Source organism: Mustelus asterias, chromosome 13 (genome assembly GCF_964213995.1).
Source record: "Mustelus asterias chromosome 13, sMusAst1.hap1.1, whole genome shotgun sequence".
NCBI classification, from domain to species: Eukaryota; Metazoa; Chordata; class Chondrichthyes; order Carcharhiniformes; family Triakidae; genus Mustelus; species Mustelus asterias.
The window spans coordinates 1,492,338-1,514,797 of record NC_135813.1 but is presented as its reverse complement, the minus strand read 5'-3'; the positions used below and the strand labels follow the sequence as shown (position 1 = coordinate 1,514,797).

Below are 22,460 nucleotides of genomic sequence, written 5' to 3'. Positions count from 1 at the left end.
TAGGGGGTGGAGGTACCATAAGACCATAAGACCATAAGACATAGGAGCGGAAGTAAGGCCATTCGGCCCATCGAGTCCACTCCACCATTCAATCATGGTTGATTTCAACTCCATTTACCCGCTCTCTCCCCACAGCCCTTAATTCCTCGAGAAATCAAGAATTTATCAATTTCTGTCTTGAAGACGCTCAACGTCTCGGCCTCCACAGCCCTCTGTGGCAATGAATTCCACAGACCCACCACTCTCTGGCTGAAGAAATTTCTCCTCATCTCTGTTCTAAAGTGACTCCCTTTTATTCTAAGGCTGTGCCCCCGCGTCCTAGTCTCCCCTGTTAATGGAAACAACTTCCCTACGTCCATCCTATCTAAGCCGTTCATTACCTTGTAAGTTTCTATCAGATCTCCCCTCAACCTCCTAAACTCCAATGAATATAATCCCACGATCCTCAGACGTTCATCGCATGTCAGGCCTACCATTCCTGGGATCATCCGTGTGAATCTCCGCTGGACCCGCTCCAGTGCCAGTATGTCCTTCCTGAGGTGTGGGGCCCAAAATTGCTCACAGTACTCCAAATGGGGCCTAACCAGTGCTTTATAAAGCCTCAGAAGTACATCCCTGCTTTTGTAGGGGGTGGGGGTACAGTAGGGGGTGGGGGTACAGTAGGGGATGGAGGTACAGTAGGGGGTGGGGGTACAGTAGGGGGTGGAGGTACAGTAGGGAGTGGAGGTACAGTAGGGGATGGAGGTACAGTAGGGGGTGGAGGTACAGTAGGGGGTGGAGGTACAGTAGGGGGTGGAGGTACAGTAGGGGGTGGGGGTACAGTAGGGGGTGGAGGTACAGTAGGGAGTGGAGGTACAGTAGGGGATGGAGGTACAGTAGGGGGTGGAGGTACAGTGGGGGGTGGAGGTACAGTAGGGAGTGGAGGTACAGTAGGGGATGGAGGTACAGTAGGGGGTGGAGGTACAGTAGGGGGTGGAGGTACAGTAGGGGGTGGAGGTACAGTAGGGGATGGAGGTACAGTAGGGGGTGGAGGTACAGTAGGGGTGGAGGTACAGTAGGGGGTGGAGGTACAGTAGGGGGTGGGGGTACAGTAGGGGGTGGGGGTACAGTAGGGGGTGGAGGTACAGTAGGGAGTGGAGGTACAGTAGGGGGTGGGGGTACAGTAGGGGGTGGAGGTACAGTAGGGGGTGCAGGTACAGTAGGGAGTGGAGGTACAGTAGGGGGTGGAGGTACAGTAGGGGGTGGAGGTACAGTAGGGGGTGGAGGTACAGTAGGGGGTGGGGGTACAGTAGGGGGTGGAGGTACAGTAGGGGGTGGAGGTACAGTAGGGGGTGGAGGTACAGTAGGGAGTGGAGGTACAGTAGGGGGTGCAGGTACAGTAGGGGGTGGAGGTACAGTAGGGGGTGGAGGTACAGTAGGGAGTGGAGGTACAGTAGGGGGTGCAGGTACAGTAGGGAGTGGAGGTACAGTATGGGGTGGAGGTACAGTAGGGGGTGGAGGTACAGTAGGGGGTGGAGGTACAGTAGGGGGTGGAGGTACAGTAGGGGGTGGAGGTACAGTAGGGGGCGGGGGTACAGTAGGGGGTGGGGGTACAGTAGGGGGTGGAGGTACAGTAGGGGGTGGAGGTACAGTAGGGGGTGGAGGTACAGTAGGGGATGGAGGTACAGTAGGGGGTGGTGGTACAGTAGGGGTGGAGGTAAAGTAGGGGGTGGAGGTACAGTAGGGGATGGAGGTACAGTAGGGGTGGAGGTACAGTAGGGGGTGGAGGTACAGTAGGGGGTGGAGGTACAGTAGGGGGTGGAGGTACAGTAGGGAGTGGGGGTACAGTAGGGGATGGAGGTACAGAGGGGGTGGAGGTACAGTAGGGAGTGGGGGTACAGTAGGGGATGGAGGTACAGTAGGGGGTGGAGGTACAGTAGGGGTGGAGGTGCAGTAGGGGGTGGAGGTACAGTAGGGGGTGGAGGTACAGTAGGGGGTGGAGGTACAGTAGGGGGTGGGGGTACAGTAGGGGGTGGAGGTACAGTAGGGAGTGGAGGTACAGTAGGGGGATGGAGGTACAGTAGGGGGTGGAGGTACAGTAGGGGGTGGAGGTACAGTAGGGAGTGGGGGTACAGTAGGGGATTAAGGTGCAGTAGGGGGTGGAGGTACAGTAGGGGGTGGGGGTACAGTAGGGGGTGGAGGTACAGTAGGGGTTGGAGGTACAGTAGGGGGTGGGGGTACAGTAGGGGGTGGAGGTACAGTAGGGGGTGGGGGTACAGTAGGGGGTGGGGGTAGAGTAGGGGGTGGGGGTACAGTAGGGGGTGGGGGTACAGTAGGGGATGGCGGTGCAGTAGGGGGTGGAGGTACAGTAGGGGGTGGGGGTACAATAGGGGGTGGAGGTACAGTAGGGGGTGGGGGTACAGTAGGGGGTGGGGGTACAGTAGGGGGTGGGGGTACCGTAGGGGGTGGGGGTACAGTAGGGGATGGAGGTACAGTAGGGAGTGGAGGTACAGTAGGGGGTGGGGGTACAGTAGGGGGTGGAGGTACAGTAGGGAGTGGAGGTACAGTAGGGGTGGGGGTACAGTAGGGGGTGGGGGTACAGTAGGGGGTGGAGGTACAGTAGGGAGTGGAGGTACAGTAGGGGGTGGGGGTACAGTAGGGGGTGGAGGTACAGTAGGGGGTGCAGGTACAGTAGGGAGTGGAGGTACAGTAGGGGGTGGAGGTACAGTAGGGGGTGGAGGTACAGTAGGGGGTGGAGGTACAGTAGGGGGTGGGGGTACAGTAGGGGGTGGAGGTACAGTAGGGGGTGGAGGTACAGTAGGGGGTGGAGGTACAGTAGGGAGTGGAGGTACAGTAGGGGGTGCAGGTACAGTAGGGGGTGGAGGTACAGTAGGGGTGGAGGTACAGTAGGGAGTGGAGGTACAGTAAGGGGTGCAGGTACAGTAGGGAGTGGAGGTACAGTATGGGGTGGAGGTACAGTAGGGGGTGGAGGTACAGTAGGGGGTGGAGGTACAGTAGGGGGTGGAGGTACAGTAGGGGGTGGAGGTACAGTAGGGGGCGGGGGTACAGTAGGGGGTGGGGGTACAGTAGGGGGTGGAGGTACAGTAGGGGGTGGAGGTACAGTAGGGGGTGGAGGTACAGTAGGGGGTGGAGGTACAGTAGGGGATGGAGGTACAGTAGGGGATGGAGGTACAGTAGGGGGTGGAGGTACAGTAGGGGGTGGGGGTACAGTAGGGGGTGGAGGTACAGTAGCGGGTGGAGGTACAGTAGGGGGTGGGGGTACAGTAGGGGGTGGGGGTACAGTAGGGGTGGAGGTACAGTAGGGGGTGGGGGTACAGTAGGGGGTGGAGGTACAGTAGGGGGTGGGGGTACAGTAGGGGGTGGAGGTACAGTAGGGGGTGGAGGTACAGTAGGGGATGGAGGTACAGTAGGGGATGGAGGTACAGTAGGGGGTGGAGGTACAGTAGCGGGTGGAGGTACAGTAGGGGGTGGAGGTACAGTAGGGGGTGGAGGTACAGTAGGGGGTGGAGGTACAGTAGGGGGTGGAGGTACAGTAGCGGGTGGAGGGACAGTAGCGGGTGGAGGTACAGTAGGTGGTGGGGGTACAGTAGGGGATGGAGGTACAGTAGGGGGTGGAGGTACAGTAGGGGGTGGAGGTACAGTAGGGAGTGGAGGTACAGTAGGGGATGGAGGTACCGTAGGGGGTGGAGGTACAGTAGGGGGTGGAGGTACAGTAGGGGGTGGAGGTACAGTAGGGGGTGGAGGTACAGTAGGGAGTGGAGGTACAGTAGGGGATGGAGGTACAGTAGGGGGTGGAGGTACAGTAGGGGGTGGAGGTACAGTAGGGGGTGGGGGTACAGTAGGGGATGGAGGTACAGTAGGGGGTGGAGGTACAGTAGGGGGTGGGGGTACAGTAGGGGGTGGAGGTACAGTAGGGAGTGGAGGTACAGTAGGGGATGGAGGTACAGTAGGGGGTGGAGGTACAGTAGGGGGTGGAGGTACCATAAGACCATAAGACCATAAGACATAGGAGCGGAAGTAAGGCCATTCGGCCCATCGAGTCCACTCCACCATTCAATCATGGTTGATTTCAACTCCATTTACCCGCTCTCTCCCCACAGCCCTTAATTCCTCGAGAAATCAAGAATTTATCAATTTCTGTCTTGAAGACGCTCAACGTCTCGGCCTCCACAGCCCTCTGTGGCAATGAATTCCACAGACCCACCACTCTCTGGCTGAAGAAATTTCTCCTCATCTCTGTTCTAAAGTGACTCCCTTTTATTCTAAGGCTGTGCCCCCGCGTCCTAGTCTCCCCTGTTAATGGAAACAACTTCCCTACGTCCATCCTATCTAAGCCGTTCATTACCTTGTAAGTTTCTATCAGATCTCCCCTCAACCTCCTAAACTCCAATGAATATAATCCCACGATCCTCAGACGTTCATCGCATGTCAGGCCTACCATTCCTGGGATCATCCGTGTGAATCTCCGCTGGACCCGCTCCAGTGCCAGTATGTCCTTCCTGAGGTGTGGGGCCCAAAATTGCTCACAGTACTCCAAATGGGGCCTAACCAGTGCTTTATAAAGCCTCAGAAGTACATCCCTGCTTTTGTAGGGGGTGGGGGTACAGTAGGGGGTGGGGGTACAGTAGGGGATGGAGGTACAGTAGGGGGTGGGGGTACAGTAGGGGGTGGAGGTACAGTAGGGAGTGGAGGTACAGTAGGGGATGGAGGTACAGTAGGGGGTGGAGGTACAGTAGGGGGTGGAGGTACAGTAGGGGGTGGAGGTACAGTAGGGGGTGGGGGTACAGTAGGGGGTGGAGGTACAGTAGGGAGTGGAGGTACAGTAGGGGATGGAGGTACAGTAGGGGGTGGAGGTACAGTGGGGGGTGGAGGTACAGTAGGGAGTGGAGGTACAGTAGGGGATGGAGGTACAGTAGGGGGTGGAGGTACAGTAGGGGGTGGAGGTACAGTAGGGGGTGGAGGTACAGTAGGGGATGGAGGTACAGTAGGGGGTGGAGGTACAGTAGGGGTGGAGGTACAGTAGGGGGTGGAGGTACAGTAGGGGGTGGGGGTACAGTAGGGGGTGGGGGTACAGTAGGGGGTGGAGGTACAGTAGGGAGTGGAGGTACAGTAGGGGGTGGGGGTACAGTAGGGGGTGGAGGTACAGTAGGGGGTGCAGGTACAGTAGGGAGTGGAGGTACAGTAGGGGGTGGAGGTACAGTAGGGGGTGGAGGTACAGTAGGGGGTGGAGGTACAGTAGGGGGTGGGGGTACAGTAGGGGGTGGAGGTACAGTAGGGGGTGGAGGTACAGTAGGGGGTGGAGGTACAGTAGGGAGTGGAGGTACAGTAGGGGGTGCAGGTACAGTAGGGGGTGGAGGTACAGTAGGGGGTGGAGGTACAGTAGGGAGTGGAGGTACAGTAGGGGGTGCAGGTACAGTAGGGAGTGGAGGTACAGTATGGGGTGGAGGTACAGTAGGGGGTGGAGGTACAGTAGGGGGTGGAGGTACAGTAGGGGGTGGAGGTACAGTAGGGGGTGGAGGTACAGTAGGGGGCGGGGGTACAGTAGGGGGTGGGGGTACAGTAGGGGGTGGAGGTACAGTAGGGGGTGGAGGTACAGTAGGGGGTGGAGGTACAGTAGGGGATGGAGGTACAGTAGGGGGTGGTGGTACAGTAGGGGTGGAGGTAAAGTAGGGGGTGGAGGTACAGTAGGGGATGGAGGTACAGTAGGGGTGGAGGTACAGTAGGGGGTGGAGGTACAGTAGGGGGTGGAGGTACAGTAGGGGGTGGAGGTACAGTAGGGAGTGGGGGTACAGTAGGGGATGGAGGTACAGAGGGGGTGGAGGTACAGTAGGGAGTGGGGGTACAGTAGGGGATGGAGGTACAGTAGGGGGTGGAGGTACAGTAGGGGTGGAGGTGCAGTAGGGGGTGGAGGTACAGTAGGGGGTGGAGGTACAGTAGGGGGTGGAGGTACAGTAGGGGGTGGGGGTACAGTAGGGGGTGGAGGTACAGTAGGGAGTGGAGGTACAGTAGGGGGATGGAGGTACAGTAGGGGGTGGAGGTACAGTAGGGGGTGGAGGTACAGTAGGGAGTGGGGGTACAGTAGGGGATTAAGGTGCAGTAGGGGGTGGAGGTACAGTAGGGGGTGGGGGTACAGTAGGGGGTGGAGGTACAGTAGGGGTTGGAGGTACAGTAGGGGGTGGGGGTACAGTAGGGGGTGGAGGTACAGTAGGGGGTGGGGGTACAGTAGGGGGTGGGGGTAGAGTAGGGGGTGGGGGTACAGTAGGGGGTGGGGGTACAGTAGGGGATGGCGGTGCAGTAGGGGGTGGAGGTACAGTAGGGGGTGGGGGTACAATAGGGGGTGGAGGTACAGTAGGGGGTGGGGGTACAGTAGGGGGTGGGGGTACAGTAGGGGGTGGGGGTACCGTAGGGGGTGGGGGTACAGTAGGGGATGGAGGTACAGTAGGGAGTGGAGGTACAGTAGGGGGTGGGGGTACAGTAGGGGGTGGAGGTACAGTAGGGAGTGGAGGTACAGTAGGGGTGGGGGTACAGTAGGGGGTGGGGGTACAGTAGGGGGTGGAGGTACAGTAGGGAGTGGAGGTACAGTAGGGGGTGGGGGTACAGTAGGGGGTGGAGGTACAGTAGGGGGTGCAGGTACAGTAGGGAGTGGAGGTACAGTAGGGGGTGGAGGTACAGTAGGGGGTGGAGGTACAGTAGGGGGTGGAGGTACAGTAGGGGGTGGGGGTACAGTAGGGGGTGGAGGTACAGTAGGGGGTGGAGGTACAGTAGGGGGTGGAGGTACAGTAGGGAGTGGAGGTACAGTAGGGGGTGCAGGTACAGTAGGGGGTGGAGGTACAGTAGGGGTGGAGGTACAGTAGGGAGTGGAGGTACAGTAAGGGGTGCAGGTACAGTAGGGAGTGGAGGTACAGTATGGGGTGGAGGTACAGTAGGGGGTGGAGGTACAGTAGGGGGTGGAGGTACAGTAGGGGGTGGAGGTACAGTAGGGGGTGGAGGTACAGTAGGGGGCGGGGGTACAGTAGGGGGTGGGGGTACAGTAGGGGGTGGAGGTACAGTAGGGGGTGGAGGTACAGTAGGGGGTGGAGGTACAGTAGGGGGTGGAGGTACAGTAGGGGATGGAGGTACAGTAGGGGATGGAGGTACAGTAGGGGGTGGAGGTACAGTAGGGGGTGGGGGTACAGTAGGGGGTGGAGGTACAGTAGCGGGTGGAGGTACAGTAGGGGGTGGGGGTACAGTAGGGGGTGGGGGTACAGTAGGGGTGGAGGTACAGTAGGGGGTGGGGGTACAGTAGGGGGTGGAGGTACAGTAGGGGGTGGGGGTACAGTAGGGGGTGGAGGTACAGTAGGGGGTGGAGGTACAGTAGGGGATGGAGGTACAGTAGGGGATGGAGGTACAGTAGGGGGTGGAGGTACAGTAGCGGGTGGAGGTACAGTAGGGGGTGGAGGTACAGTAGGGGGTGGAGGTACAGTAGGGGGTGGAGGTACAGTAGGGGGTGGAGGTACAGTAGCGGGTGGAGGGACAGTAGCGGGTGGAGGTACAGTAGGTGGTGGGGGTACAGTAGGGGATGGAGGTACAGTAGGGGGTGGAGGTACAGTAGGGAGTGGAGGTACAGTAGGGGATGGAGGTACAGTAGGGGGTGGAGGTACAGTAGGTGGTGGGGGTACAGTAGGGGATGGAGGAACAGTAGGGGGTGGAGGTACAGTAGGGAGTGGAGGTACAGTAGGGGATGGAGGTACAGTAGGGGGTGGAGGTACAGTAGGGGATGGAGGTACAGTAGGGGGTGGAGGTACAGTAGGGGGTGGAGGTACAGTAGGGAGTGGAGGTACAGTAGGGGATGGAGGTACCGTAGGGGGTGGAGGTACAGTAGGGGGTGGAGGTACAGTAGGGGGTGGAGGTACAGTAGGGGGTGGAGGTACAGTAGGGAGTGGAGGTACAGTAGGGGATGGAGGTACAGTAGGGGGTGGAGGTACAGTAGGGGGTGGAGGTACAGTAGGGGGTGGGGGTACAGTAGGGGATGGAGGTACAGTAGGGGGTGGAGGTACAGTAGGGGGTGGGGGTACAGTAGGGGGTGGAGGTACAGTAGGGAGTGGAGGTACAGTAGGGGATGGAGGTACAGTAGGGGGTGGAGGTACAGTAGGGGGTGGAGGTACCATAAGACCATAAGACCATAAGACATAGGAGCGGAAGTAAGGCCATTCGGCCCATCGAGTCCACTCCACCATTCAATCATGGTTGATTTCAACTCCATTTACCCGCTCTCTCCCCACAGCCCTTAATTCCTCGAGAAATCAAGAATTTATCAATTTCTGTCTTGAAGACGCTCAACGTCTCGGCCTCCACAGCCCTCTGTGGCAATGAATTCCACAGACCCACCACTCTCTGGCTGAAGAAATTTCTCCTCATCTCTGTTCTAAAGTGACTCCCTTTTATTCTAAGGCTGTGCCCCCGCGTCCTAGTCTCCCCTGTTAATGGAAACAACTTCCCTACGTCCATCCTATCTAAGCCGTTCATTACCTTGTAAGTTTCTATCAGATCTCCCCTCAACCTCCTAAACTCCAATGAATATAATCCCACGATCCTCAGACGTTCATCGCATGTCAGGCCTACCATTCCTGGGATCATCCGTGTGAATCTCCGCTGGACCCGCTCCAGTGCCAGTATGTCCTTCCTGAGGTGTGGGGCCCAAAATTGCTCACAGTACTCCAAATGGGGCCTAACCAGTGCTTTATAAAGCCTCAGAAGTACATCCCTGCTTTTGTAGGGGGTGGGGGTACAGTAGGGGGTGGGGGTACAGTAGGGGATGGAGGTACAGTAGGGGGTGGGGGTACAGTAGGGGGTGGAGGTACAGTAGGGAGTGGAGGTACAGTAGGGGATGGAGGTACAGTAGGGGGTGGAGGTACAGTAGGGGGTGGAGGTACAGTAGGGGGTGGAGGTACAGTAGGGGGTGGGGGTACAGTAGGGGGTGGAGGTACAGTAGGGAGTGGAGGTACAGTAGGGGATGGAGGTACAGTAGGGGGTGGAGGTACAGTGGGGGGTGGAGGTACAGTAGGGAGTGGAGGTACAGTAGGGGATGGAGGTACAGTAGGGGGTGGAGGTACAGTAGGGGGTGGAGGTACAGTAGGGGGTGGAGGTACAGTAGGGGGTGGAGGTACAGTAGGGGGTGGAGGTACAGTAGGGAGTGGAGGTACAGTAGGGGATGGAGGTACAGTAGGGGATGGAGGTACAGTAGGGGGTGGAGGTACAGTAGGGGATGGAGGTACAGTAGGGGGTGGAGGTACAGTAGGGGGTGGAGGTACAGTAGGGAGTGGAGGTACAGTAGGGGATGGAGGTACCGTAGGGGGTGGAGGTACAGTAGGGGGTGGAGGTACAGTAGGGGGTGGAGGTACAGTAGGGGGTGGAGGTACAGTAGGGAGTGGAGGTACAGTAGGGGATGGAGGTACAGTAGGGGGTGGAGGTACAGTAGGGGGTGGAGGTACAGTAGGGGGTGGGGGTACAGTAGGGGATGGAGGTACAGTAGGGGGTGGAGGTACAGTAGGGGGTGGGGGTACAGTAGGGGGTGGAGGTACAGTAGGGAGTGGAGGTACAGTAGGGGATGGAGGTACAGTAGGGGGTGGAGGTACAGTAGGGGGTGGAGGTACCATAAGACCATAAGACCATAAGACATAGGAGCGGAAGTAAGGCCATTCGGCCCATCGAGTCCACTCCACCATTCAATCATGGTTGATTTCAACTCCATTTACCCGCTCTCTCCCCACAGCCCTTAATTCCTCGAGAAATCAAGAATTTATCAATTTCTGTCTTGAAGACGCTCAACGTCTCGGCCTCCACAGCCCTCTGTGGCAATGAATTCCACAGACCCACCACTCTCTGGCTGAAGAAATTTCTCCTCATCTCTGTTCTAAAGTGACTCCCTTTTATTCTAAGGCTGTGCCCCCGCGTCCTAGTCTCCCCTGTTAATGGAAACAACTTCCCTACGTCCATCCTATCTAAGCCGTTCATTACCTTGTAAGTTTCTATCAGATCTCCCCTCAACCTCCTAAACTCCAATGAATATAATCCCACGATCCTCAGACGTTCATCGCATGTCAGGCCTACCATTCCTGGGATCATCCGTGTGAATCTCCGCTGGACCCGCTCCAGTGCCAGTATGTCCTTCCTGAGGTGTGGGGCCCAAAATTGCTCACAGTACTCCAAATGGGGCCTAACCAGTGCTTTATAAAGCCTCAGAAGTACATCCCTGCTTTTGTAGGGGGTGGGGGTACAGTAGGGGGTGGGGGTACAGTAGGGGATGGAGGTACAGTAGGGGGTGGGGGTACAGTAGGGGGTGGAGGTACAGTAGGGAGTGGAGGTACAGTAGGGGATGGAGGTACAGTAGGGGGTGGAGGTACAGTAGGGGGTGGAGGTACAGTAGGGGGTGGAGGTACAGTAGGGGGTGGGGGTACAGTAGGGGGTGGAGGTACAGTAGGGAGTGGAGGTACAGTAGGGGATGGAGGTACAGTAGGGGGTGGAGGTACAGTGGGGGGTGGAGGTACAGTAGGGAGTGGAGGTACAGTAGGGGATGGAGGTACAGTAGGGGGTGGAGGTACAGTAGGGGGTGGAGGTACAGTAGGGGGTGGAGGTACAGTAGGGGGTGGAGGTACAGTAGGGGGTGGAGGTACAGTAGGGAGTGGAGGTACAGTAGGGGATGGAGGTACAGTAGGGGGTGGAGGTACAGTAGGGGGTGGAGGTACAGTAGGGGGTGGGGGTACAGTAGGGGATGGAGGTACCGTCGGGGGTGGAGGTACAGTAGGGGGTGGAGGTACAGTAGGGGATGTAGGTACAGTAGGGGGTGGAGGTACAGTAGGGGGTGGAGGTACAGTAGGGGGTGGAGGTACAGTAGGGGATGGAGGTACAGTAGGGGTGGAGGTACAGTAGGGGGTGGGGGTACAGTAGGGGATGGAGGTACAGTAGGGGATGGAGGTACAGTAGGGGGTGGAGGTACAGAAGGGGATGGAGGTACAGTAGGGGTGGAGGTACAGTAGGGGGTGGGGGTACAGTAGGGGATGGAGGTACAGTAGGGGGTGGAGGTACAGTAGGGGGTGGAGGTACAGTAGGGGGTGGAGGTACAGTAGGGGATGGAGGTACAGTAGGGGGTGGAGGTACAGTAGGGGGTGGGGGTACAGTAGGGGATGGAGGTACAGTAGGGGTGGAGGTACAGTAGGGGATGGAGGTACAGTAGGGGGTGGAGGTACAGTAGGGGGTGGGGGTACCGTAGGGGCTGGAGGTACAGTAGGGGTGGAGGTACAGTAGGGGGTGGGGGTACAGTAGGGGATGGAGGTACAGTAGGGGGTGGAGGTACAGTAGGGGATGGAGGTACAGTAGGGGGTGGAGGTACAGTAGGGGGTGGGGGTACAGTAGGGGATGGAGGTACAGTAGGGGGTGGAGGTACAGTAGGGGATGGAGGTACAGTAGGGGGTGGAGGTACAGTAGGGGATGGAGGTACAGTAGGGGGTGGAGGTACAGTAGGGGATGGAGGTACAGTAGGGGGTGGAGGTACAGTAGGGGATGGAGGTACAGTAGGGGGTGGAGGTACAGTAGGGGATGGAGGTACAGTAGGGGGTGGAGGTACAGTAGGGGGTGGGGGTACAGTAGGGGATGGAGGTACAGTAGGGGATGGAGGTACAGTAGGGGGTGGAGGTACAGTAGGGGGTGGAGGTACAGTAGGGGATGGAGGTACAGTAGGGGGTGGAGGTACAGTAGGGGGTGGGGGTACAGTAGGGGATGGAGGTACAGTAGGGGGTGGAGGTACAGTAGGGGATGGAGGTACAGTAGGGGGTGGAGGTACAGTAGGGGGTGGGGGTACAGTAGGGGGTGGAGGTACAGTAGGGGATGGAGGTACAGTAGGGGGTGGAGGTACAGTAGGGGATGGAGGTACAGTAGGGGGTGGAGGTACAGTAGGGGGTGGGGGTACAGTAGGGGATGGAGGTACAGTAGGGGATGGAGGTACAGTAGGGGGTGGAGGTACAGTAGGGGATGGAGGTACAGTAGGGGGTGGAGGTACAGTAGGGGATGGAGGTACAGTAGGGGGTGGAGGTACAGTAGGGGATGGAGGTACAGTAGGGGGTGGAGGTACAGTAGGGGATGGAGGTACAGTAGGGGGTGGAGGTACAGTAGGGGATGGAGGTACAGTAGGGGGTGGAGGTACAGTAGGGGGTGGGGGTACAGTAGGGGATGGAGGTACTGTAGGGGATGGAGGTACAGTAGGGGGTGGAGGTACAGTAGGGGGTGGAGGTACAGTAGGGGATGGAGGTACAGTAGGGGGTGGAGGTACAGTAGGGGATGGAGGTACAGTAGGGGGTGGGGGTACAGTAGGGGATGGAGGTACAGTAGGGGATGGAGGTACAGTAGGGAGTGGAGGTACAGTAGGGGATGGAGGTACAGTAGGGATGGAGGTACAGTAGGGGGTGGGGGTACCGTAGGGGATGGAGGTACAGTAGGGGGTGGAGGTACAGTAGGGGGTGGAGGTACAGTAGGGGGTGGGGGTACAGTAGGGGATGGAGGTACAGTAGGGGATGGAGGTACAGTAGGGAGTGGAGGTACAGTAGGGGATGGAGGTACAGTAGGGATGGAGGTACAGTAGGGGGTGGGGGTACAGTAGGGAGTGGAGGTACAGTAAGGGGTGGAGGTACAGTAGGGGATGGAGGTACAGTCGGGGATGGAGGTACCGTAGGGGGTGGAGGTACAGTAGGGGGTGGGGGTACAGTAGGGGATGGAGGTACAGTAGGGGGTGGGGGTACAGTAGGGGATGGAGGTACAGTAGGGGGTGGAGGTACAGTAGGGGTGGAGGTACAGTAGGGGGTGGGGGTACAGTAGGGGATGGAGGTACAGTAGGGGATGGAGGTACCGTAGGGGGTGGAGGTACAGTAGGGGGTGGAGGTACAGTAGGGGGTGGAGGTACAGTAGGGGATGGAGGTACAGTAGGGGGTGGAGGTACAGTAGGGGGTGGAGGTACAGTAGGGGGTGGAGGTACAGTAGGGGGTGGAGGTACAGTAGGGGATGGAGGTACAGTAGGGGGTGGAGGTACAGTAGGGGATGGAGGTACCGTAGGGGGTGGAGGTACAGTAGGGGATGGAGGTACAGTAGGGGATGGAGGTACAGTAGGGGATGGAGGTACCGTAGGGGGTGGAGGTACAGTAGGGGATGGAGGTACAGTAGGGGGTGGAGGTACAGTAGGGGGTGGGGGTACAGTAGGGGGTGGGGGTACAGTAGGGAGTGGAGGTACAGTAGGGGATGGAGGTACAGTAGGGGATGGAGGTACCGTAGGGGGTGGAGGTACAGTAGGGGTGGAGGTACAGTAGGGGGTGGGGGTACAGTAGGGGATGGAGGTACAGTAGGGGCGGAGGTACAGTAGGGGGTGGAGGTACAGTAGGGGATGGAGGTACAGTAGGGGGTGGAGGTACAGTAGGGGGTGGAGGTACAGTAGGGGATGGAGGTACAGTAGGGGTGGAGGTACAGTAGGGGGTGGAGGTACAGTAGGGGATGGAGGTACAGTAGGGGGTGGAGGTACAGTAGGGGGTGGAGGTACAGTAGGGGATGGAGGTACAGTAGGGGGTGGAGGTACAGTAGGGGTGGAGGTACAGTAGGGCGTGGAGGTACAGTAGGGGTGGGGGTACAGTAGGGGGTGGAGGTACAGTAGGGGATGGAGGTACAGTAGGGGGTGGAGGTACAGTAGGGGGTGGGGGTACAGTAGGGGATGGAGGTACAGTAGGGGTGGAGGTACAGTAGGGGGTGGGGGTACAGTAGGGGATGGAGGTACAGTAGGGGGTGGAGGTACAGTAGGGGTGGAGGTACAGTAGGGGGTGGAGGTACAGTAGGGGTGGAGGTACAGTAGGGGGTGGGGGTACAGTAGGGGATGGAGGTACAGTAGGGGTGGAGGTACAGTAGGGGGTGGGGGTACAGTAGGGGATGGAGGTACAGTAGGGGGTGGAGGTACAGTAGGGGGTGGGGGTACAGTAGGGGTGGAGGTACAGTAGGGGGTGGGGGTACAGTAGGGGGTGGGGGTACAGTAGGGGATGGAGGTACAGTAGGGGTGGAGGTACAGTAGGGGGTGGGGGTACAGTAGGGGTGGAGGTACAGTAGGGGTGGGGGTACAGTAGGGGGTGGGGGTACAGTAGGGGATGGAGGTACAGTAGGGGTGGAGGTACAGTAGGGGGTGGGGGTACAGTAGGAGATGGAGGTACAGTAGGGGGTGAAGGTACAGTAGGGGGTGGAGGTACAGTAGGGGATGGAGGTACAGTAGGGGATGGAGGTACAGTAGGGGATGGAGGTACAGTAGGGGTGGAGGTACAGTAGGGGGTGGGGGTACAGTAGGGGATGGAGGTACAGTAGGGGGTGGAGGTACAGTAGGGGTGGAGGTACAGTAGGGGATGGAGGTACAGTAGGGGATGGAGGTACAGTAGGGGGTGGAGGTACAGTAGGGGTGGAGGTACAGTAGGGGGTGGAGGTACAGTAGGGGGTGGGGGTACAGTAGGGGGTGGAGGTACAGTAGGGGGTGGAGGTACAGTAGGGGGTGGGGGTACAGTAGGGGATGGAGGTACCGTAGGGGGTGGAGGTACAGTAGGGGGTGGAGGTACAGTAGGGGGTGGAGGTACAGTAGGGGATGGAGGTACCGTAGGGGGTGGAGGTACAGTAGGGGATGGAGGTACAGTAGGGGGTGGAGGTACTGTAGGGGTGGAGGTACAGTAGGGGATGGAGGTACAGTAGGGGGTGGAGGTACAGTAGGGGGTGGGGGTACAGTAGGGGATGGAGGTACCGGAGGGGGTGGAGGTACAGTAGGGGGTGGAGGTACCGTAGGGGGTGGGGGTACAGTAGGGGGTGGGGGTACAGTAGGGGGTGGAGGTACAGTAGGGGGTGGGGGTACAGTAGGGGTGGAGGTACAGTAGGGGGTGGAGGTACAGTAGGGGGTGGAGGTACAGTAGGGGGTGGGGGTACAGTAGGGGTGGAGGTACAGTAGGGGGTGGAGGTACAGTAGGGGGTGGAGGTACAGTAGGGGATGGAGGTACCGTAGGGGGTGGAGGTACAGTAGGGGTGGAGGTACAGTAGGGGGTGGGGGTACAGTAGGGGTGGAGGTACAGTAGGGGGTGGGGGTACAGTAGGGGGTGGGGGTACAGTAGGGGGTGGAGGTACAGTAGGGGATGGAGGTACAGTAGGGGGTGGAGGTACAGTAGGGGGTGGAGGTACAGTAGGGGGTGGGGGTACAGTAGGGGATGGAGGTACCGTAGGGAGTGGAGGTACAGTAGGGGGTGGGTGTATAGTAGGGGATGGAGGTACAGTAGGGATGGAGGTACAGTAGGGATGGAGGTACAGTAGGGGGTGGGGGTACAGTAGGGATGGAGGTACAGTAGGGGGTGGGTGTACAGTAGGGAGTGGAGGTACAGTAGGGGGTGGGTGTACAGTAGGGGATGGAGGTACAGTAGGGATGGAGGTACAGTAGGGATGGAGGTACAGTAGGGGATGGAGGTACAGAAGGGAGTGGAGGTACAGTAGGGGGTGGGTGTACAGTAGGGGATGGAGGTACAGTAGGGATGGAGGTACAGTAGGGATGGAGGTACAGTAGGGGGTGGGGGTACAGTAGGGATGGAGGTACAGTAGGGATGGAGGTACAGTAGGGATGGAGGTACAGTAGGGGGTGGGGGTACAGTAGGGATGGAGGTACAGTAGGGAGGGAGGTACAGTAGGGGGTGGAGGTACAGTAGGGGGTGGGGGTACAGTAGGGATGGAGGTACAGTAGGGATGGAGGTACAGTAGGGGGTGGAGGTACAGTAGGGGATGGAGGTACAGTAGGGGATGGAGGTACAGTAGGGGATGGAGGTACAGTAGGGATGGAGGTACAGTAGGGATGGAGGTACAGTAGGGGGTCGTGGTACAGTAGGGATGGAGGTACAGTAGGGATGGAGGTACAGTAGGGGGTGGAGGTACAGTAGGGGATGGAGGTACAGTAGGGGATGGAGGTACAGTAGGGGATGGAGGTACAGTAGGGGGTGGAGGTACAGTATGGGGTGGAGGTACAGTAGGGGATGGAGGTACAGTAGGGATGGAGGTACAGTAGGGGATGGAGGTACAGTAGGGGATGGAGGTACAGTAGGGATGGAGGTACAGTAGGGGGTGGAGGTACAGTAGGGGATGGAGGTACAGTAGGGATGGAGGTACAGTAGGGATGGAGGTACAGTAGGGGTTTGGAGGTACAGTAGGGGGTGGAGGTACAGTAGGGGGTGGAGGTACAGTAGGGGGTGGAGGTACAGTAGGGGGTGGAGGTACAGTAGGGGTGGAGGTACAGTAGGGGATGGAGGTACAGTAGGGGATGGAGGTACAGTAGGGGATGGAGGTAAAGTGGGGGGTGGAGGTACAGTAGGGGGTGGGGGTACAGTAGGGGACGGAGGTACAGTAGGGGGTGGAGGTACAGTAGGGGTGGAGGTACAGTAGGGGGTGGGGGTACAGTAGGGGGTGGGGGTACAGTAGGGGTGGAGGTACAGTAGGGGGTGGGGGTACAGTAGGGAGTGGAGGTACAGTAGGGGATGGAGGTACAGTAGGGGGTGGAGGTACAGTAGGGGATGGAGGTACAGTAGGGGATGGAGGTACCGTAGGGGATGGAGGTACAGTAGGGAGTGGAGGTACAGTAGGGGATGGAGGTACAGTAGGGGGTGGGGGTACAGTAGGGGATGGAGGTACAGTAGGGGATGGAGGTACCGTAGGGGATGGAGGTACAGTAGGGAGTGGAGGTACAGTAGGGGATGGAGGTACAGTAGGGGGTGGGGGTACAGTAGGGGGTGGCGGTACAGTAGGGGGTGGGGGTACAGTAGGGGATGGAGGTACAGTAGGGGATGGAGGTACAGTAGGGGTGGAGGTACAGTAGGGGGTGGAGGTACAGTAGGGGTGGAGGTACAGTAGGGGGTGGAGGTACAGTAGGGGGTGGGTGTACAGTAGGGGATGGAGGTACAGTAGGGGGTGGAGGTACAGTAGGGAGTGGAGGTACAGTAGGGGATGGAGGTACAGTACGGGGTGGAGGTACAGTAGGGGGTGGAGGTACAGTAGGGGATGGAGGTACCGTCGGGGATGGAGGTACAGTAGGGGGTGGAGGTACAGTAGGGGTGGAGGTACAGTAGGGGGTGGGTGTACAGTAGGGGATGGAGGTACAGTAGGGGGTGGAGGTACAGTAGGGAGTAGAGGTACAGTAGGGGATGGAGGTACAGTACGGGGTGGAGGTACAGTAGGGGGTGGGGGTACAGTAGGGAGTGGAGGTACAGTAGGGGATGGAGGTACAGTAGGGGGTGGAGGTACAGTAGGGTGTGGAGGTACAGTAGGGGATGGAGGTACAGTAGGGGTGGAGGTACAGTAGGGGGTGGAGGTACAGTAGGGGATGGAGGTACAGTAGGGAGTGGAGGTACAGTAGGGGGTGGGTGTACAGTAGGGGATGGAGGTACAGTAGGGGATGGAGGTACAGTAGGGAGTGTAGGTACAGTAGGGGATGGAGGTACAGTAGGGAGTGGAGGTACAGTAGGGGATGGAGGTACAGTAGGGGGTGGAGGTACAGTAGGGGGTGGAGGTACAGTAGGGGATGGAGGTACAGTAGGGGTGGAGGTACAGTAGGGGGTGGAGGTACAGTAGGGGTGGAGGTACAGTAGGGAGTGGGTGAACAGTAGGGGATGGAGGTACAGTAGGGGATGGAGGTACAGTAGGGAGTGGAGGTGCAGTAGGGGATGGAGGTACAGTAGGGGGTGGGGGTACAGTAGGGAGTGGAGGTACAGTAGGGGGTGGAGGTACAGTAGGGGGTGGGGGTACAGTAGGGGGTGGGGGTACAGTAGGGGGTGGGGGTACAGTAGGGAGTGGAGGTACAGTAGGGGATGGAGGTACAGTAGGGGGTGGCGGTACAGTAGGGGGTGGAGGTACAGTAGGGGGTGGGGCTACAGTAGGGAGTGGAGGTACAGTAGGGAGTGGAGGTACAGTAGGGAGTGGAGGTACAGTAGGGGATGGAGGTACAGTAGGGGATGGAGGTACAGTAGGGGGTGGGGGTACATTAGTGGATGGAGGTACAGTAGGGGATGGAGGTACAGTAGGGGGTGGAGGTACAGTAGGGGATGGAGGTACAGTAGGGGGTGGGGGTACAGTAGGGGATGGAGGTACAGTAGGGGATGGAGGTACAGTAGGGGATGGAGGTACCTTAGGGGGTGGAGGTACAGTAGGGAGTGGAGGTACAGTAGGGGATGGAGGTACAGTAGGGGATGGAGGTACAGTAGGGGGTGGGGGTACAATAGTGGATGGAGGTACAGTAGGGGATGGAGGTACAGTAGGGGGTGGAGGTACAGTAGGGGATGGAGGTACAGAAGGGGGTGGGGGTACAGTAGGGGGTGGGGGTACAGTAGGGGATGGAGGTACAGTAGGGGATGGAGGTACCGTAGAGGATGGAGGTACAGTAGGGGGTGGAGGTACAGTAGGGGATGGAGGTACAGTAGGGGGTGGAGGTACAGTAGGGGTGGAGGTACAGTAGGGGGTGGGGGTACAGTAGGGGATGGAGGTACCGTAGGGGGTGGAGGTACAGTAGGGGTGGAGGTACAGTAGGGGGTGGGTGTACAGTAGGGAGTGGAGGTACAGTAGGGGTGGAGGTACAGTAGGGGATGGAGGTACCGTAGGGAGTGGAGGTACAGTAGGGAGTGGAGGTACAATAGGGGGTGGAGGTACAGTAGGGGATGGAGGTACAGTAGGGGATGGAGGTACAGTAGGGGGTGGGGGTACAGTAGGGGGTGGGTGTACAGTAGGGGATGGAGGTACAGTAGGGGGTGGGGGTACAGTAGGGGGTGGAGGTACAGTAGGGGGTGGGGGTACAGTAGGGGGTGGGGGTACAGTAGGGGGTGGAGGTACAGTAGGGGTGGAGGTACAGTAGGGGATGGAGGTACAGTAGGGATGGAGGTACAGAAGGGGATGGAGGTACAGTAGGGATGGAGGTACAGTAGGGGATGGAGGTACAGTAGGGGGTGGAGGTACAGTAGGGGGTGGAGGTACAGTAGGGGGTGGAGGTACAGTAGGGGGTGGGGGTACATTAGGGGGTGGAGGTACAGTAGGGGGTAGAGGTACAGTAGGGGGTGGAGGTACAGTAGGGGATGGAGGTACAGTAGGGGGTGGAGGTACAGTAGGGGGTGGAGGTACAGTAGGGGGTGGAGGTACAGTAGGGGATGGAGGTACAGTAGGGGTGGAGGTACAGTAGGGGGTGGAGGTACAGTAGGGGATGGAGGTACAGTAGGGGGTGGAGGTACAGTAGGGGGTGGAGGTACAGTAGGGGATGGAGGTACAGTAGGGGGTGGAGGTACAGTAGGGGGTGGAGGTACAGTAGGGGGTGGAGGTACAGTAGGGGGTGGAGGTACAGTAGGGAGTGGAGGTACAGTAGGGGGTGGGGGTACAGTAGGGGGTGGGGGTACAGTAGGGGATGGAGGTACAGTAGGGGATGGAGGTACAGTAGGGGGTGGAGGTACAGTAGGGGGTGGAGGTACAGTAGGGGATGGAGGTACAGTAGGGGGTGGGGGTACAGTAGGGGGTGGAGGTACAGTAGGGGGTGGAGGTACAGTAGGGGATGGAGGTACAGTAGGGGGTGGGGGTACAGTAGGGGATGGAGGTACAGTAGGGGGTGGGGGTACAGTAGGGGATGGAGGTACAGTAGGGGGTGGAGGTACAGTAGGGGGTGGAGGTACAGTAGGGGGTGGAGGTACAGTAGGGGGTGGAGGTACAGTAGGGGTGGAGGTACAGTAGGGGATGGAGGTACAGTAGGGATGGAGGTACAGTAGGGGATGGAGGTACAGTAGGGATGGAGGTACAGTAGGGGATGGAGGTACAGTGGGGGGTGGAGGTACAGTAGGGGGTGGAGGTACAGTAGGGGGTGGGGGTACATTAGGGGGTGGAGGTACAGTAGGGGGTGGAGGTACAGTAGGGGATGGAGGTACAGTAGGGGGTGGAGGTACAGTAGGGGGTGGAGGTACAGTAGGGGATGGAGGTACAGTAGGGGGTGGAGGTACAGTAGGGGTGGAGGTACAGTAGGGGATGGAGGTACAGTAGGGATGGAGGTACAGTAGGGGATGGAGGTACAGTAGGGATGGAGGTACAGTAGGGGATGGAGGTACAGTGGGGGGTGGAGGTACAGTAGGGGGTGGAGGTACAGTAGGGGGTGGGGGTACATTAGGGGGTGGAGGTACAGTAGGGGGTGGAGGTACAGTAGGGGATGGAGGTACAGTAGGGGGTGGAGGTACAGTAGGGGGTGGAGGTACAGTAGGGGATGGAGGTACAGTAGGGGGTGGAGGTACAGTAGGGGGTGGAGGTACAGTAGGGGGTGGAGGTACAGTAGGGGATGGAGGTACAGTAGGGGGTGGAGGTACAGTAGGGGGTGGAGGTACAGTAGGGGTGGAGGTACAGTAGGGGGTGGAGGTACAGTAGGGGGTGGAGGTACAGTAGGGGGTGGAGGTACAGTAGGGGGTGGGGGTACAGTAGGGGGTGGGGGTACAGTAGGGGATGGAGGTACAGTAGGGGATGGAGGTACAGTAGGGGGTGGAGGTACAGTAGGGGGTGGAGGTACAGTAGGGGATGGAGGTACAGTAGGGGGTGGGGGTACAGTAGGGGATGGAGGTACAGTAGGGGGTGGAGGTACAGTAGGGGGTGGAGGTACAGTAGGGGGTGGAGGTACAGTAGGGGGTGGGGGTACAGTAGGGGGTGGGGGTACAGTAGGGGATGGAGGTACAGTAGGTGATGGAGGTACAGTAGGGGGTGGAGGTACAGTAGGGGGTGGAGGTACAGTAGGGGATGGAGGTACAGTAGGGGGTGGAGGTACAGTAGGGGGTGGAGGTACAGTAGGGGGTGGAGGTACAGTAGGGGATGGAGGTACAGTAGGGGATGGAGGTACAGTAGGGGGTGGGGGTACAGTAGGGGGTGGAGGTACAGTAGGGGGTGGGGGTACAGTAGGGGGTGGAGGTACAGTAGGGGATGGAGGTACAGTAGGGGGTGGGGGTACAGTAGGGGATGGAGGTACAGTAGGGGGTGGGGGTACAGTAGGGGGTGGAGGTACAGTAGGGGATGGAGGTACAGTAGGGGGTGGGGGTACAGTAGGGGATGGAGGTACAGTAGGGGGTGGAGGTACAGTAGGGGGTGGAGGTACAGTAGGGGGTGGAGGTACAGTAGGGGGTGGGGGTACAGTAGGGGGTGGGGGTACAGTAGGGGATGGAGGTACAGTAGGTGATGGAGGTACAGTAGGGGGTGGAGGTACAGTAGGGGGTGGAGGTACAGTAGGGGATGGAGGTACAGTAGGGGGTGGAGGTACAGTAGGGGGTGGAGGTACAGTAGGGGGTGGAGGTACAGTAGGGGATGGAGGTACAGTAGGGGATGGAGGTACAGTAGGGGATGGAGGTACAGTAGGGGATGGAGGTACAGTAGGGGGTGGAGGTACAGGAGGGGGTGGAGGTACAGTAGGGGGTGGAGGTACAGGAGGGGGTGGAGGTACAGTAGGGGGTGGAGGTACAGTAGGGGATGGAGGTACAGTAGGGGGTGGAGGTACAGTAGGGGGTGGAGGTACAGTAGGGGGTGGAGGTACAGTAGGGAGTGGAGGTACAGTAGGGGATGGAGGTACAGTAGGGGATGGAGGTACAGTAGGGGGTGGAGGTACAGGAGGGGGTGGAGGTACAGTAGGGGGTGGGGGTACAGTAGGGGATGGAGGTACAGTAGGGGGTGGAGGTACAGTAGGGGGTGGAGGTACAGTAGGGGGTGGGGGTACAGTAGGGAGTGGAGGTACAGTAGGGGGTGGGGGTACAGTAGGGGGTGGAGGTACAATAGGGGGTGGAGGTACAGTAGGGGGTCGAGGTACAGTAGGGGATGGAGGTACAGTAGGGGGTGGGGGTACAGTAGGGGGTGGGGGTACAGTAGGGGGTGGTGGTACAGTAGGGGGTGGGGGTACAGTAGGGGATGGAGGTACAGTAGAGGGTGGAGGTACAGTAGGGGGTGGAGGTACAGTAGTGGGTGGAGGTACAGTAGGGGATGGAGGTACAGTAGGGGGTGGAGGTACAGTAGGGGATGGAGGTACAGTAGGGGATGGAGGTGCAGTAGGGATGGGGGTACAGTAGGGGGTGGAGGTACAGTAGGGGATGGAGGTACAGTAGGGGATGGAGGTGCAGTAGGGATGGGGGTACAGTAGGGGGTGGGGGTACAGTAGGGGGTGGAGGTACAGTAGGGAGTGGGGGTACAGTAGGGGTTGGGGGTACAGTAGGGGATGGAGGTACAGTAGGGATGGAGGTACAGTAGGGGGTGGAGGTACAGTAGGGGGTGGAGGTACAGTAGGGGGTGGAGGTACAGAAGGGGGTGGAGGTACAGTATGGAGTGGAGGTACAGTAGGGGGTGGAGGTACAGTAGGGAGTGGAGGTACAGTAGGGGGTGGGGGTACAGTAGGGGGTGGAGGTACAGTA

General features: G+C 58.7%; 1 protein-coding gene across 3 annotated transcripts in view; it reads right to left on the bottom strand.

The window, feature by feature from the left end:
* The window catches only part of LOC144502320 (retinoic acid receptor RXR-alpha-A-like), a 423,978-nt gene that overhangs the window by 86,548 nt on the left and 314,970 nt on the right, over positions 1-22,460 (bottom strand). The gene's annotated exons all lie outside the window — the stretch shown is intronic.